Below are 5,016 nucleotides of genomic sequence, written 5' to 3'. Positions count from 1 at the left end.
GGTTCTCCTTTGCTGCAGGTGTGGGACGACGAGCGAGGGTCTTGCGTAGGCCCTGACGTGGACCACTTCTTAGCCTTTAATTTATTCAACAAAGTGAATTGGTACCGTTTATCATAGCAAGCACAACCGATCCAATGGTTGTAGTTTCTGGGATTCGCTCCGTGCACTCGCGTGCCAAAACGAGTTCTGCAGGACTCTTTTGGACTTGTCTAGACATCATGTGCTGGTGCTTAGAAAACTTCACATTCAGGATCTTCTATGGCTATCTTCTTATGTACCCATCATGTATATACAAATATCATTTTTGTAGTTTAACCAAGAGCCTAAGTGCATAGCATGTGTTTCAGTAGTAAGTATTAGTGTACTTTGGTAAAAATACGCTAATACGTTCATGTAATTCTAAAAAATGGTTCACAGAGACTTTCTATTATTTTAAAAAACTTTCATGCATTTAGAAGAACGTTAATGATTTTTCTAAATCATGTATTTAATAAATGTTGATAACAATTTTCAAAAAAATTTGTACATTAAAAATATCTTAATACCATTTAAAAATATGCTCAAGAAATTTCAAAATTTCTACATGCATTTTTATAAAAATCCACCTTTCCAAATGAATTTATCATGATTTAAAAAGAAACTATGTGTTTTTAAATAATGTTCAAGACATAAAGTTTTAATATTTTAAAATGTTAATATATTTTTAAAAGAAAATGGTCACATACGTATCAATAAAACAATGTTTATGGGTTTTTAGGAAACATAATTTTTAAAATGAAAAGGTGGAAAAGAAACAAGAAAATACTAAAATGAAAAGGTGGAAAACACTAAAACAAGGGGAAACGAAAAAAGAAAAACACAACTACACCAAAGCGGTATGAAAACTCATTTCCCACACTAATCCAAGGAAAACCAAAGAAAAAGCCAACACCCGCAAAAACTAGAAAGAAAACCACACACGCCCTTTGTTTTTTTTAACATAAGAAGGGCCTTCCCTCCGATCTCTGTTAAAGAAAAAGTACAATAGAAAATCTCACGCAATTTGTTAATGGTCAGTGGCCCATGTCAGGGGCGCCAGAGGCGAGCGTGGCGTAGGGAGGTAGAACTAGAAGAACGTTACCCCTAAAAAAAGAAGTAGAAGAAGTCTGAGGAGGGCATTTCTCGATCTTTTTCGTGCAAGCTAATTGGCAATCCTGGATGCTCTGCTCTGAGCCTGAGGTCATAATTTTGCATACCTATTGGCAAATGCATCCTTACCATATCTCCAAGTTTCTTTGGCTTCTTCAGTTCTTCTCCTCCATTTCCAGGCTCCTATTGTTTCTTTCTTTGGAACCAACAAACAGGAAACGTTTAACTTAGCTCTTGTAATCGAAAAAAGTTAGATGCTAAAGTAGTTGCTAATTAAACCAATTCGCAAAAAAAAAGATGCTGATTAAACCAGGAAACGAAATGCTACCGTATGTCTGAAACTACCATTAACAATGTTCAGTTTAGGTGTACATTTTCAGATCAAGTCCCAGTTCTTGCATTAACGAGTATACTTACTGTAATTTGGAAAAGGTCAATAATGCTACCGAAAGCACCGTAAAGAATGTTCAGTTCAAGTTTTAACTTCAGGTTAATTCCAGAGTGTATCATCACCCAAAAAAAATATATCTGGTTTTCACATTGACGAGTACTACATCTTAGTTCTCAGACTCCACGGCTGAGGACTCTGTTTCGAACCGAGCCTTGCAGGAAGGAGGGAAGGGCTGCCTCTGCTTCGTGCTTCACCGCCTTCTCCTAAAAGTAAAATATGCTGCTGTTGTTGCGTTCTGCAATGGATATAGCTTGAACTTCAGTTACATATTTTCATTAGTCGTTCTCTGCCATTGCATATTTTCCCTGATAGGTACTACCAACTTACTCTACTGTTTTTTCTTTCTTCATGACTGCTGTTTTGGTGCTCAAAAAACCCTGTGGCGCCCTGCGATCAGGTACTCAAGAAGTTCATCCGCCTGAGCCTGATACTTAAACACTCATGTTTATATCTACAGGCACTGCTGCTTTTGCATGAGCCACTGCGGCAGACAACAATATAGCTTTAATTCACATTCACCATTATCAGGAGCACAGGAACCGTCCTCCGGCTTTCCCAGCTAGAGTACCAATCAAATATCAATGTAGCATCCCTATATATAAACCAACATCAAACAGTTCAGCTAGTATACTGTAATGTACTCTAAACAAACTAAGCTATTGACTAAAGTGCCCCTGAAATTCAGAGATTTGAACCAGTCATTTACAGGCAACTACAGCCGGTGATTGCTGAAACATTAAAACCCTGCCTTTTCCAAATACTAGCTTATAAGATTCAAACAAATGGTTGAAATCATCTAGATACATGCAAGAGAAACTTGAAAAGGGGAAACAACAACAAGCATGTGAACAGAAGAAGAAAGTAGATTATGGGTTCGATGCGCATCAGGAAAACCCACTGTCTGCACTCGTACTCAAATACAAACTATGGGACGAAAAACCTGATGCACCAAACTTACCCTATTACATACAAACACACAATGTAACAAAAGGTTCAAGCTACAACAACACATGGCAATACATAAATATGGTGGCTGATCACAGTAAACGTGTAGCTCACATCTTCTCGCTGCTGCGGAGGAAAAGAGGGGCAGATGAGTAAATCACAGGATGCAGTGCAAGATGCGAATGAAGTAACCAGCGGGCCAAGATCATCATTCAGATCATCATTTCAAATAACCCGTAACCTTCTCTCCTACGCCTTTCCTTCTGCCTTTCCTCCTCCTCTGCCATCACCCCGATCATCATTTCAAATAATCTACTGAGATGGAACTGAAGATTGTGACGGTTGGGATGCAAAGCGATTGCTTTTTCAACGAAACCTTCCAGAGTCTCCACCTCGTCCAGAGTTGCAGTAAAACAATCAATTACTACCTGGAGGTCAGTAAGACTTGAAAGATGCTCGAAGCCAATGCCAGCGTCGTCACTATTCCTTAATGGAGCACGCCAGCAAAGACGGAGCCACCGGAGTGCTGGCATAGCACCTGCTGCAAATTTTATACCCGCCGCTTTGGGTACTTTAATTGTGTAGTGGAACACCTCTAGCAGCTTGAACACTTCTTATAGTTACGCCAGCTGACTCCGATACATCTAGCTGGAGATTGGCCAGAGAAGGCATATCCATAAGAATATGGAGACCTTCATCATCAAATGATTTAAGTTCTATGTATAATTTGAGGATGTTGGTTAGGAAGGCCATTCCCTTGGGAACCCTTTCCATATCACCCTCTAGTTTAAGACTTTGGAGGTGCGGAAAGGTGCAGCATGGATCCCTGAACAGATTTCTCCTATTTCTCCACGAGTATGAAGATATTGAAGGCTCTCATTGCCCAACCCCTTCAGAGATGACGTCAGTGTTTCTCTGTAGCATTCAGCCCAGAATCCATACCATTGAGTCCATGATCCAGTTATCGTAATCTTTCTCAACTTTGTTAGATGTACAAGCTCTTCCACAAATTGCTCAGGGTTGTCAACTTCATAGATTTCTGCCACTTCCTCCAGGGCTCTCATGCTCCCAAACATATCTGCAGACAACACACAGTTATCGCAAACAAATAGGCGCACCAAATTCTGTAGTCGGGCTGTAGTTGATGGCAGTTCTCTAATTCGAGAGTCCCGCAAATCGAGAGTCTCTAAGTTCTGTAGCTTTCCGATATCTTCAGGAAGCTCTGTGATTTCCCACGACTTAATTCTCAAATACCTCAGTTGATAGAAACTTCCTATATTTCTTATATGCTTGTTTTCCCACTCCCCACATATATCAAGCACACGCAAAGACTGAAAGTCCACAAGTTGCGGTATCTGCTTTGTTTTCCCAAACACATTTAGTGAGCGAACATGTAACTTGCTTCTTGTGATGGCCTTGATTGCCCCTATTCGTTCATGCCCACTAGATTGCAGGGAGATTCGATGGATCTTCCTTGGCAAAGAATTGCAATCACTGTTTAAAATAGTAGCAAAATTCTCTTCATCCGACAGAGATATTATGAGGTCAAGCACCATATCATGAACCTGACAATATTGATCCAAACCATAACCGTCAATATCAGCATAAACTAGCTGGATCAGGCTTCTATTGACAAGTTCATTAAAATAGCTCTCTGCTTCTTGATATAAATTTCCCCGTATTGTAGCAATGAATCCTTCAGATATCCATTTCAATTTCAGTTTTTCACACGGGATATACCAGTCCTCTGGATATATACATAAGTATAAGAAACAAGTCTTCAAGTGGTGTGGAAGATCCCAATAACTAAGTAACAATATATGTCTCATACCTTTTCCGTCAGCATCACTCTCATATGAAAGACCAGTACCAATGGAATCTTGGAGTCTCTCACTACCGGAACAGGACCCTATGCCGACGGCCATATCTATGCCGACGGCCACCGTCGGCCTTGTCAGGGCTATGCCGACAGCCATATCCAGGCCGTCGGCGTAATAAAGCCGTCGGGCTATCCAGACATATGCCGACGGCCCCCGTCGGCTCAGAAAGGCCGTCGGCTTACCCAAACTAACGCCTACAGCGGCCGTCGACATATCTTGGCCGTCGGCATAGTTGCGGGCCCGGCGATCCTGCCGTGCCGTGCGGCTAACGACGTCCGATCTATGCCGACGGCCGAGGCGAGAGGCCGTCGGCATAGATGCCCTTACCACGTCATCGATCCGAGGCGCACCGACCACCACCTATGACGACGGCTGCCGTCGGCATAGATGCCACATCATCGATCCGCAGCGCGCCGGCCATCTGCCCTATGCCGCAGCTATGCCGACGGCTTTGCCGTCGGCATAGTTTTTTTTTCTTTTTTCTTTTTTTTTTCTTTTTTTCTTTTTTTCATATCTATATTTTTTTCATAGTTTTTTTTTCTTTTTTTACCACGTCATCGATCTTTTTACCATAGTTCCCTTATCCACTTCCCGGTCACCCCCTCCACTTGT

The 5,016-nt window shown here is 41.5% G+C and overlaps 1 pseudogene; it reads right to left on the bottom strand.

The window, feature by feature from the left end:
* Positions 1-2,736: 2,736 nt before the first annotated feature.
* The window catches only part of LOC119339697, a 12,170-nt pseudogene continuing 9,890 nt past the window's right edge, over positions 2,737-5,016 (bottom strand).

The sequence above is a fragment of the Triticum dicoccoides genome, chromosome 7B (genome assembly GCF_002162155.2).
Source record: "Triticum dicoccoides isolate Atlit2015 ecotype Zavitan chromosome 7B, WEW_v2.0, whole genome shotgun sequence".
NCBI lineage: Eukaryota > Viridiplantae > Streptophyta > Magnoliopsida > Poales > Poaceae > Triticum > Triticum dicoccoides.
The sequence above is the reverse complement of the archived record's forward strand: the minus strand, read 5'-3'. Positions and strand labels throughout refer to the sequence as shown.